Source organism: Mercurialis annua, linkage group LG3, assembly GCF_937616625.2.
Source record: "Mercurialis annua linkage group LG3, ddMerAnnu1.2, whole genome shotgun sequence".
In the NCBI taxonomy this organism is placed as follows: domain Eukaryota; kingdom Viridiplantae; phylum Streptophyta; class Magnoliopsida; order Malpighiales; family Euphorbiaceae; genus Mercurialis; species Mercurialis annua.
Window position 1 is genome coordinate 58,723 of NC_065572.1, and position 12,727 is coordinate 71,449.

At 40.7% G+C, this 12,727-nt stretch overlaps 1 non-coding gene across 1 annotated transcript; it reads right to left on the reverse strand.

Moving 5' to 3' along the window:
- Positions 1-6,000: 6,000 nt before the first annotated feature.
- Positions 6,001-6,108, reverse strand: LOC126676011 (small nucleolar RNA R71). Its single transcript, XR_007640189.1, has one exon. It is a non-coding gene; the product is annotated as a small nucleolar RNA R71 (small nucleolar RNA).
- Between the last annotated feature and the right edge of the window lie 6,619 nt (positions 6,109-12,727).

The window sequence follows — 12,727 nt, forward strand, 5'->3', positions numbered from 1 at the left end:
ATTAATCCCAACTAGAAACGTTGTCTGAATAACCGATAACTTATCGAGCTAACAGAATTCTTAGTTAAACTCCACTTTTTAAAAATTCCTTTTCTAGCCTATTTCGGGCTATCAAAACGCTTACTTAAAACAGTCTGATTACCAAACTAATCGAACATTCTTATTGTCTTCAACACCCTCTAAAACTTCCGTAGAGGTTCCAACTTCATCCGGTACGCGTAGGGGGTCAAAAAACATACCCAAACTCCCCTCCCTGAGCTGTTTTGGGGAATGCAGAAAAGCCCCAAAAACAGGATAAAACGATAATTAATTTATCAAATAATTTTTATATGATTTTCAATAATCCCAACTAGAAACGTTGTCCGAATAACCGATAATTTATCGAGCTAACAAAATTCCTAGTCAAACTCAACTTTTCAAAAATCCCTTTTCTAGCCTACTTCGGGCTATCAAAATTCTTACATAAAACGGTCTGATTAACAAACTAATTGAATATTCATTTTTTCTGTAACACTGTCTAAATCGTTTGTTCAGGTTCCAATTTAATCTGGTACGCTTATAGTGTCAAAAAACGCACCCGAACTCCACTCCCTGAGTTGTTTTGGGGAATGCAGAAAAGCCCCAAAAAATGGGATAAAACGATAATTCATTTATCAAATAACTCTTCTATTATTTTAATTAATCCCAACTAGAAACGTTGTCTGAATAACCGATAACTTATCGAGCTAACAGAATTCCTAGTTAAACTCAACTTTTTAAAAATTCCTTTTCTAGCCTATTTTGGGCTATCAAACGCTTACTTAAAACAGTCTGATTACCAAACTAATCGAACATTCTTATTGTCTTCAACACCCTCTAAAACTTCTGTTAAGTTTCCAACTTCATCCGGTACGCGTAGGGGGTCAAAAAACATACCCAAACTCCCCTCCCTGAGCTGTTTTGGGGAATGCAGAAAAGCCCCAAAAACAGGATAAAACGATAATTAATTTATCAAATAATTTTTATATGATTTTCAATAATACCAACTAGAAACGTTGTCCGAATAACCGATAATTTATCGAGCTAACAAAATTCCTAGTCAAACTAAACTTTTCAAAAATCCCTTTTCTACCCTACTTCGGGCTATCAAAATGCTTACATAAAACGGTCTGATTAACAAACTAATTGAATATTTATTTTTTCTGTAACACTGTCTAAATCTATTGTTGAGGTTCCAACTTCATCCGGTACGCTTATTGGGTCAAAAAACGCACCCGAACTCCCCTCCCTGAGCTGTTTTGGGGAATGCAGAAAAGCCCCAAAAATGGGATAAAACGATAATTAATTTATCAAATAACTCTTCTATTATTTTAATTAATCCCAACTACAAACGTTGTCTGAATAACCGATAATTTATCGAGCTAACAGAATTGCTAATTAAACTCAACTTTTTAAAAATTCCTTTTCTAGCCTATTTCGGGCTATCAAAACGCTTACTTAAAACAGTCTGATTACCAAACTAATCGAACATTCTTATTGTCTTCAACACCCTCTAAAACTTCTGTTAAGGTTCCAACTTCATCCGGTACGCGTAGGGGTCCAAAAAACATACCCAAACTCCCCTCCCTGAGCTGTTTGGGGGAATGCAGAAAAGCCCCAAAAACAGGATAAAACGATAATTAATTTATCAAATAATTTTTATATGATTTTCAATAATCCCAACTAGAAACGTTGTCCGAATAACCGATAATTTATCGAGCTAACAAAATTCCTAGTCAAACTAAACTTTTCAAAAATTCCTTTTCTACCCTACTTCGGGCTATCAAAATGCTTACATAAAACGGTCTGATTAACAAACTAATTGAATATTCATTTTTTCTGTAACACTGTCTAAATCTTTTGTTTAGGTTCCAACTTCATCCGGTACGCTTATAGGGTCAAAAAACGCACCCAAACTCCCCTCCCTGAGCTGATTTGGGGAATGCACAAAAACCGATAATTTATCGAGCTAACAGAATTGCTAATTAAACTCAACTTTTTAAAAATTCCTTTTCTAGCCTAATTTGGGCTATCAAAACGCTTACTTAAAACAGTTTTATTACCAAACTAATCGAACATTCTTATTGTCTTCAACACCCTCTAAAACTTCTGTTAAGGTTCCAACTTCATCCGGTACGCGTAGGGGGTCAAAAAACATACTCAAACTCCCCTCCCTGAGCTGTTTTGGGGAATGCAGAAATGCCTCAAAAACAGGATAAAACGATAATTAATTTATCAAATAATTTTTATATGATTTTCAATAATACCAACTAGAAACGTTGTCCGAATAACCTATAATTTATCGAGCTAACAAAATTCCTAGTCAAACTAAACTTTTCAAAAATCCCTTTTCTACCCTACTTCGGGCTATCAAAATGCTTACATAAAACGGTCTGATTAACAAACTAATTGAATATTCATTTTTTCTGTAACACTGTCTAAATCTTTTGTTGAGGTTCCAACTTCATCCAGTATGCTTATTGGGTCAAAAAACGCACCCGAACTCCCCTCCCTGAGCTGTTTTGGGGAATGCAGAAAAGCCCCAAAAATGGGATAAAACGATAATTAATTTATCAAATAACTCTTCTATTATTTTAATTAATCCCAACTAGAAACGTTGTCTGAATAACCGATAACTTATCGAGCTAACAGAATTCCTAGTTAAACTCAACTTTTTAAAAATTCCTTATCTAGCCTATTTCGGGCTATCAAAACGCTTACTTTAAATGGTCTGATTACCAAACTAATCGAACATTCTTATTATCTTCAACACCCTCTAAAACTTCCGTTAAGGTTCCAACTTCATCCGGTACGCGTAGGGGGTCAAAAAACATACCCAAACTCCCCTCCCTGAGCTGTTTTTGGGAATGCAGAAAACCCCCAAAAACAGGATAAAACGATAATTAATTTATCAAATAATTTTTATATGATTTTCAATAATCCCAACTAGAAACGTTGTCCGAATAACCGATAATTTATCGAGCTAACAAAATTCCTAGTCAAACTCAACTTTTCAAAAATCCCTTTTCTAGCCTACTTCGGACTATCAAAATTCTTACATAAAACGGTCTGATTAACAAACTAATTTAATATTCATTTTGTCTGTAACACTCTCTAAATCTTTTGTTCAGGTTCCAACTTCATCCGGTACGCTTATAGGGTCAAAAAACGCACCCGAACTCCCCTCCCTAAGCTGTTTTGGGGAATGCAGAAAAGCCCCAAAAATGGGATAAAACGATAATTCATTTATCAAATAACTCTTCTATTATTTTAATTAATCCCAACTAGGAAACGTTGTTTGAATAACCGATAACTTATCGAGCTAACAGAATTCCTAGTTAAACTCGACTTTTAAAAAATTTCTTTTCTAGCCTATTTCGGGCTATCAAAACGCTTACTTTAAATGGTCTGATTACCAAACTAATTGAACATTCTTATTGTCATCAACACCCTTTAAAACTTCCGTTGAGGTTCCAACTTCATCGGGTACGCGTAGGGGGTCAAAAAACATACCCAAACTCCCCTCCCTGAGCTGTTTTGGGGAATGCAGAAAAGCCCCAAAAAACAGGATAAAACGATAGTTAATTTATCAAATAATTTTTATATGATTTTCAATAATACCAACTAGCTAGAAACGTTGTCCGAATAACCGATAATTTATCGAGCTAACTGATAGGAGTATTTTACTCATATCTAGAGTGTCGTTTCCGCATGCTTTATTAATGTTTTATCACGGTTTTATGGTATTTCGAATGCCTTATTACGTGTTTTAGTATTTCAGGTACTTATGAGCATTGCGGAAGCATTTTGGTGCAAAAGTTGGAAAAGACGACAAAAACGATGCGGAAGCTCATTTGCAAATCTGAAAAGCTGACCCTTGTGCACTATTTGACCAATTTGGACCAGCTAGAAGCCTCAAATGAACTCGTGATCTTCATGAAAGTTAAAGTAGACGTCCTAAGCTTTCCAACGGTTCAAGAATCGACTCAATCGGACATTTCTACACCGAGTTACGAAGGTTTGAAGATCGAGATCCGGAGCAGAAAATGGTTGCTCGAATCGAGCTCCTCATTTAGCCCAAGGAGCTCTATTCGAACTTGGGCTTTCTGGAAAGGGGAAATCTGATTTCAAGATGCAACAAGGTTTTATTAATCTGCTATTTTGGGCCCAACAAATCTGTAAATGAATGTTTGTCTTTTTCCTTCTTTTGTAAGTACTATAAAAGGAACCTTACCTCTATTTTAGGTCAAGAAGATTTCCCTAGACTTTATTCTATTAGTGTACTTTTGAATCTTCTCCTAATTTTAGAAATCCCAAAGTTTAGTCCTTTTCTTCTTCAATAGAATTTCCAGATTTTTTATATTTCCTCCATTGTTGGAGCTTAATGCAAGTTTTATTTGCTTTATGAGAACAAGATCTTCATTGTTATTACAAGCTACTTAGTGTGAATCTTCATTATCTTTAAGTATACTTTTCTTATTTCGTAATTGTTTGTGTTAATCTAAATATGAGTAGCTAAATCTCCCTTGTTAGGGGGTTAGTATGATAACTTAGGGGTTTGATTGATTGGTTGGTTAATAGTGTTGTATGCTTATGTTTCTTCCCTATTACTCATTGCTTGATTAGGATTAGCTACCTTAATCAATGTTTATAGTTTGATTGATACACCGAGAGGTGGTTGATTAGATCGACTCTTAGGTTAGAAAACCTAGATTTTAGAGCACCACGAGAGTGGGCTTGAACCTAGGTGACCTTGGAGCGGATTGATTAATCGTTTGATAATGGTTTAGTTTGCCTTGTAACACGAGAGTGAGCTTGGTGTGATTGATAGATTAGATAGCGGTTTTGGCATTCCTTGAGGCTCGAGAGAGCGGGAATGACGTTTTAGGCCTCGCTCGGTCCTTAGTAGCTTACACTTTGACCAATCATGATTGCATAACCTAGGTTGGATTACTAACTCCTTGACTTTCTCCTTTTATTGAATTAGATTCTTGTTATTTAATTCGCTTTACTTGTTAATTGCTAGTTCATGTTTAGTTTATTTCTAAAGTAGTAATCGGATACTTGAAACTTCGACTATTTGTGCTTCGCTAAATGAATTGAATCATAATTGAAATTCATTCTCATCAATTGCTCCTAATTCACTCCTTGTGGGTTCGATCTCGTATTTACCGGGTATTACGAGTTGGATTTTTGCTCAACAAGTTTTTGGCGCCGTTACCGGGGAGTGACGAGTGTTTATTGATTGATTGAAATTAGTTATTGTTCGGTCGAGTTAGCTCTATTTTCTGTTTTTATCACTTTTGTTGTTTTTGCTTCTTCCGGATTTACGCGTGGCTTGTTTGTTGTTGTTTGTGTAGGAGATCGACTATAGTGTATGCACAATACACGAAGGGCCAATCTTCCGCTAGAACCGTTTCAAGAAAACCTCAGGAGATTTGAAAGAAGTGTGAGAAGGGAGAATCGTATACCCGTTATCATGGAACATTGGGATGATAACTATGAGGAGGAGCATTATCACCCTCAAGACGATGGAGTGAGCCACTCGATGAGAGAAATCGGCGAGAGCAACAAGGGGACAATCACCCTCAAGTTCAAGGCCATCAAGCACAAAGGCAAACTTTGGGGGATTTCTTCCTCCCGGATGTGGATAATGCCACCTATGGGTGCTTTGCAAGACCGGTCACCGCGGCTACTTTTGAAATCAAGCCTAGCACGATTCAACTCCTAGAGAATCGGTGCCAATTCTTTAGGTTACCAAGTGAGAATCTGAATGAACACATAGCCAAGTTCTTGGGAGTGTTGGACACATTCAAGCTCCATAATGTCACCGCCGATCAAATCAAGCTTCGGATGTTTCCATTCTCACTAAGAGATAAGGCTAGCTTGTGGCTTCGATGATTACCTAATGCATCAATCCACAATTGGCGGGATCTTGCTCAAGCTTTCCTTCACAAGTACTTTCCGATGGGGAGAACCGCAAAGTTGACAAAGGACATCGTTGATTATTACCAATATGAGGGGGAATCTCTCTATGAAACTTGGGAGAGGTTCAAGGATCTCCAAAGGCACGTACCTCATCATTGACTTGTAAGGGAGCATGTGCTTCAAATATTCTATAATGGTTTGGGAGAGATTACAAGATCTACTATTGATTCGGCCGCGGGAGGTTCTTTGATGCAAAAGACCCTTGATGAGGCTAATGAGTTGATTGAAAAATTGGCTATGGTGAGTAGCACTTGGTCCTCGGAAAGGAGAAGACCACCGGCTCAAAAGGCATTAATCACACTTGACCAATCCAAGGAGTTTGAAGCGATGAAAGCTATGAATGCCTCTTTGCAAAGTGAAGTTGATGCCTTGAAGAAGCAAGTGGCTCCACGGAATGCTCCGATTGCGTATGTTCAAGTAGGTTGTGAGCATAGTGGAGATTTCAATCATGGAAGTAATGAGTGCTATGCCACGGGTCAAGCGTGGAGCGAACAAGTGAATTACGTGGGAGGACAACGCCAAGGGAATGATCCTTACTCGAATACCTATAATCCGGGGTGGAGAAACCATCCTAACTTCGGATGGAGGAATCAAGAGGGCCAAAGCAATGTGCAAGCAAATCAACAAGCGGGTCCTAGTTTCCAAGGAGGAAATAGGCCCCAACAACAAGGTCCTTATCAAGGCCCTTATCATAACCATCAAGGGCAAGGAAACAACTATGGTGGTAGACCTCAACACCCTCCGGGATTCCAACCACAAAAGAATACGGATGAGGGAAATGTGCTTTCTAATGTACTAGAGAAGTTAGAGAAAATGGAGCAAAGGGAGAAGAATCAAGCTTCTACTATCCATCATTTGGAAACTCAAATTTCTCAAATGGCGATTTCGCTTCAAGGAAGACCTCAAGGAGGGTTGCCATCCACTACGGAAAACAACCCTAGAGAGCAAGTTAAAGCGGTAGAGCTCCGAAGCGGGAGAAACCTTGAGAAAGCCAATGGGAAGAAACAAGTTGTTGAGGAGGATGAACCTCAAGTGGTAATTGACATAGCAAGTTCAAGTCAAGAGTTGCCAAAGGAATGTGAGGAAGTGGTCATCGAGGTTGAAGAGCCTTATGTGAGGCCGCCACCACCGCCACCGTTTGTACCATCGGTCCCGTTTCCAAGCCGGCTAAGGAAAGCTCAAGGAAATGAAAAATTTCATAAGTTCCTTGAGATTTTCAAGAAATTGCAAATTAATCTTAGCTTGGCGGATGCACTTCGGGAGATGCCGCAATATGCCAAGTTCTTGAAGGACATCATTACCAACAAACGGAGTTGGGATAGCGGTGCAACGGTTCCCATTCCGGAAGTGTGTAGCTCGATCATCTTGACTGATCTACCGGCTAAGTTGAAGGATCCAGGGAGTTTTTCTATACCTTGCACTATAGGAAATATGAGTTCTATAAATTGCCTATGTGATCTTGGTGCTAGCATTAATCTTATGCCTTTAACTCTTTTCAGGACACTTTGTGGAGATCAAACCGTGAAAAGCACCTCGATGGTACTCCAACTAGCGGATCATTCGTTGAAAAGGCCGTTTGGGATTATTGAGGATGTGCTTGTCAAGGCAGATAAATTCATCTTTCCGGTTGATTTTGTTATCTTGGACTATGCGGTTGATAAGGAATGCCCAATGATCTTGGGGCGACCCTTCATGAACACCGGAAGGGCTTTAATTGATGTGCATGGTGGGAAATTGACCTTGCGGATTGATGAAGAAACGGTTGTGTTTGATATGAAGAAGAGCATGAGGGGTACCATCGAGGAGGAGGATTGCATGAGGATTGATGTGATTGATGAGATTGTGGAAGAACAACTCCGGGAGAATGTGCAATTGTTGAACGAAGCAAAGAGGATAGAAATTTGTCCTCAACAAATCTCTCAAGTTTCGTTTCATTCTGGGATTGCGGATGATGAATACACCGAAGAGGATGAACCTAAGCCGGAAAATTTGAACAAGAGCAATGGTGTGACTCCACCATCTTCCGAGTTACCGCCAATTGTTGAGATGAAGCCTCTTCCATCTCATCTCCGATATACCTTTGTTGGAGAGAATGAGACATTGCCGATAATTATCTCGAACAAGCTTTCTAAGAAACAAGAGAGGAGGGTTGTGCAAGTAGTGAAGGAGCATGTGTTAGCCATGAGGTGGCAAATCTCCGACATTCGAGGCATAAGTCCTCAAGTGGTGATGCACAAGATCCACCTTGAGGATGAAGCCAAGAAGTGTACTCAAAGGCAAAGGAGATTGAACTCTAACATGAAGGAGGTTGTGCACAAGGAAATAGTGAAGCTTCTTGACGCCGGGATTATTTATCCGATTTCCGATAGTGGTTGGGTTAGTCCGGTTCAATGCATACCTAAGAAGGGAGGAATGACGGTAGTAGAGAACGAGAAAGGGGAACAAATCTCCACAAGAACGGTTACCGGGTGGAGAGTTTGTATCGACTATCGAAGGTTGAATGCGGAGACTAGAAAGGACCACTACCCGCTACCATTCATTGATCAAATTCTTGAACGGGTGGCGGGTCACAAGTACTATTGCTTTCTCGACGGATACTCCGGCTACAACCAAATTTTGATCTTTCCGGATGACCAAGAGAAGACAACGTTCACTTGCCCCTACGATACGTTTGCGTATAGACGGATGCCATTTGGATTGTGCAATGCCCCCGCAACCTTTCAACGTTGCATGACCTCAATCTTCAATGATATGGTGGAGGACATAATGGAGGTATTTATGGACGACTTGTCCGTTTTTGGTGATTCATTTGATGGTTGCTTGGCTAATCTTGAGCGAGTATTGGCATGATGTGAGGAGACCAACTTGGTGCTTAATTAGGAGAAATGCCATTTTATGGTAGAAGAGGGTATTGTGCTTGGGCATAGGATCTCGGAAGCGGGTATCGAGGTTGATAGAGCGAAAACAGAGGTTATTGAGAAGCTAGTTGCTCCGGTCACGGTTAAAGGGATCCGGGAATTCTTGGGCCACGCGGGTTTTTATCGACGGTTCATTAAGGACTTTTCATCTATTGCAAGACCCCTTACAAGTTTGTTAGTGAAAGATGCTCCTTTTGAATTTACCAAGGAGTGTCATGAAGCCTTTGAGAAATTGAAGGAAGCTCTTGTGACCGCGCCTATTATTTCGTCTCCGGATTGAAGTTTGCCCTTTGAGCTTATGTGTGATGCGAGCGACCAAGCTTTGAGATGTGTATTGGGTCAAAGAAAGGACAAGCGGGTGCATGTGATCTACTACGCTAGTAGAACTATGGCGGGAGCACAACTCAACTAAGCCACTACCGAAAAGGAGATGTTGGCGGTTGTCTTTGCTCTAGACAAGTTTAGACAATATTTGCTTGGGTCGAAATGCATCATATACACCGATCATGCCGCTTTACGGTATCTATTCACTAAGCAAGATGCGAAGCCAAGGCTCATTCGGTGGATTCTTCTCATGCAAGAGTTCGATGTAGAAATCCGAGACAAGAAAGGTACGGAGAATGTGGTAGCGGATCACCTTTCGAGATTCGAGAATCCGGAACCAATTCCTTTGGGTGTGGAGATTAATGAGCGGTTTCCGGACGAAACGCTTATGATGATTCGGGAAGTGGAGGCACCATAGTATGCCGATATTGCAAATTACCTCTCATCGGGAGTCATGCCTCCGGACTTGACATCCCACAAAAGGAAGAAGTTCTTATCCGATGTTAAAAGGTACTTGTAGGATGAACCTTTCTTGTTTAAAATATGTGGGGATGGAATGTTGAGACGATGTGTGGCCTTGGGGGAAATGATGCCCATTTTGAGTTCATGTCATGAGACCGGACATTATGGTTCGTCAAGAACCGCCGCTAGAGTGCTTGAGAGCGGATTCTTTTGGCCAACCTTATTTCGTGATGCCAAAGAGTTTGTTGACCATTGTGATCGGTGTCAACGTGTAGGCAACATCTCAAAAAGAGACGAGATGCCTTTGACTTCGGTTCAAGAAGTGGAAATATTTGATGTATGGGGTATAGATTTCATGGGGCCTTTTCCGGTATCATTCAAAAACCAAAACATTTTAGTATGTGTGGATTATGTTTCAAAATGGGTAAAAGCGGAGGCTTTGCCCACTAACGATGCTAAAGTGGTGTTGAGTTTTCTTAAGCGGCTAGTGAATCGGTTTGGGACTCCTAGAGTGGTTATTAGTGACGGTGGTTCGCATTTTTGCAATCGGCAATTTCAAGCTCTTATGAGGAAGTACAATGTGCATCACCGGGTCGCCACACCTTATCACCCCCAAACGAGTGGCCAAGTTGAGGTTTCGAACCGTGAATTGAAAAGAATTCTCGAGAAGACGGTGAATGGATCCCGGAAAGATTGGTCTTTGAAATTGGATGATGCATTGTGGGCGTATAGGATGGCCTACAAAACTCCACTTGGGATGTCTCCATTCCGTATTGTTTATGGGAAGGCGTGTCGTCTTCCTCTAGAGCTTGAGCATAGAGCGTACTGGGCTATTAAGAAGTTGAACTTTGACTTCAAGAAGGCGGGAGAGAAACGGTTACTTCAATTGAATGAGTTAGATGAATTTCGCTTCATGGCATATGAGAACGCCAAGATCTATAAGGAGAAAACTAAGCGAGAGCATGATGCTCACATCTCCCCAAAGATCTTAGAGGTTGGTTCATTTGTACTTCTTTACAATTCACGTTTGCAGTTGTTTCCGGGTAAATTGAAATCTCGTTGGAGTGGCCCATTCAAAATCCGGAATGTGGCGAATCACGGTGCGGTGGAATTGGAGAATTCTAAGGGTGAAACTTTCAAAGTTAATGGCCACCGGTGCAAACCATATCTGGGACCCTTGACGAATCGGGTGGAAGATGAGATATATTTCACAACTCCTACATGAGTCCACCGTGAGACGGTCGAGCTTTCGACTTTAAACAAGCGCACTTGGGAGGCATTCCCAAGAGGTTCGATTTAATGTTTTTGTTGTTGTTGTTTTACCTTCTTTAGATTGTTTAGATATTGTTTTTTTTTGTTAGTTTTATGTCTTTTTGTTCAAGATAACGCCGGTGTGTTGAATTTTTGGTGTGTAGGTTGGACGGAAAGGCTCGAATCGAAGTCTCCCTCGTAAAATGGGAGCTCGATTCAAGCATGGTCTTGAAAAGGACCATGCTCGAATCGAGCATGGAAATCTGGGTAACCAGATTGCCATGCTCGAATCGAGCATGGCTTTTAGAAGGGGGAGCTCGATGAGGAAGAGTAATTTTTTTTGTCAAAATATCCTATTGGTTGATTCTTAATGCTCTTGGATTGATGAGGTGTTCAAATCTTGGTCTTCCAATTAGAAACACATTTCACAAAGATTAATGACATGGCAAGATCTCCACCCCTCTTCTCCTATTTTTCAAATTTTACCATAAAAAGAGCTCCAACACTTCTTCTTCTCCAAATTCTTTTCCACAATTATCAAAAACTCCATAGCCAAGAACTCCATTCTCTTTCTTCTAGCAAAAATTCTCCAAGCTCTATCTCCATCATTTTTAAGCCAAACTCAAAACTAAATACACTTCCAAACACCCTTTTCCTTCCTCTACAATGTCCCGGAATACAAGAGCAAGCCGAGCCTCCAAGAAAAAATCCATACCTCCTAATGAGCAAGAATTTCAAGAGGAGCTACCACCACAACCTATCCGTTCTTCAAAGAAAACAACCACCTTCGGGCTCTCTCACGGAAATACATGGCACCCTTCGAAATTCGCTCGGTTAGTGGGGGTGAACGCTATGAGAAGCTTAGGGAATTGGGTTCACCGATGCGTATGCCATTTGTTGGGAGACTATGAAGAAATTAGGCATTCATGAGAAGTTGGAGGCGGATTTTCAATTCCTTTTTCTTGACAAGTTGATAAGGATACCGCACGATCAATGCGAGGCACTCACATTTGAATTCTTCACCACTCTTGCACCAACCAACAATACTTCTATTACATTTCGGTTGGATGGCAAGGAGCGGGAATATACCATGGAAAACTTGTTTCAAGATTTTGCATTGAATGATGAGGGATTGAAAGAGTTGACGGAAATGGGTGCTTTTGAGGCAAGTGAGATATGGAACAAGGCATCGGGTAAACCGAGCTACGAATCACACGTCTCCAAGTTGAAAGAGGTTCGGGATATTGCTACCATAGTCTTGCTCAAGTGGTATGGCCACACCTTTTATGGACGCCATGAGCATAACAAAATAGCAAAGTCGGATTTATTCCTTTTGCAAGCTTTGGATCACCCAACAGAACCGGGCAAACAAGTGCATTTGGCATACCGCTTGATGAAGTCGCTCCAAGAGACTCCTAGAATTCAAAAGAAGAAAGGTTTCGGATGGTTGGTGTTGTTTTTGGCAAGAAAAGATCCGGAGTTTGATGAAAGCAAGTATCAAATTCAACCGCCACGAATGATAGACATGGATCACTTGAGCATCGGAGGGCATGTGAGGAAGGAAAGAGTTGTGGGAAAGTACAAGTATGATAATTGGGTGGAAGGACATCCCGGCAAACCAATTTCGCCTAGGTTGCGCGCATCACCAAGGCAAGAGGTAGAGCCGAGGCGAGCTAAAGAGCCGGTGAGGAGGAAAGACAAACATGCGGCCGGAACAAGCGTCGAAGGAGGAGCAATACCGGAGGGCGTGCAATGGGAGCCTCCCG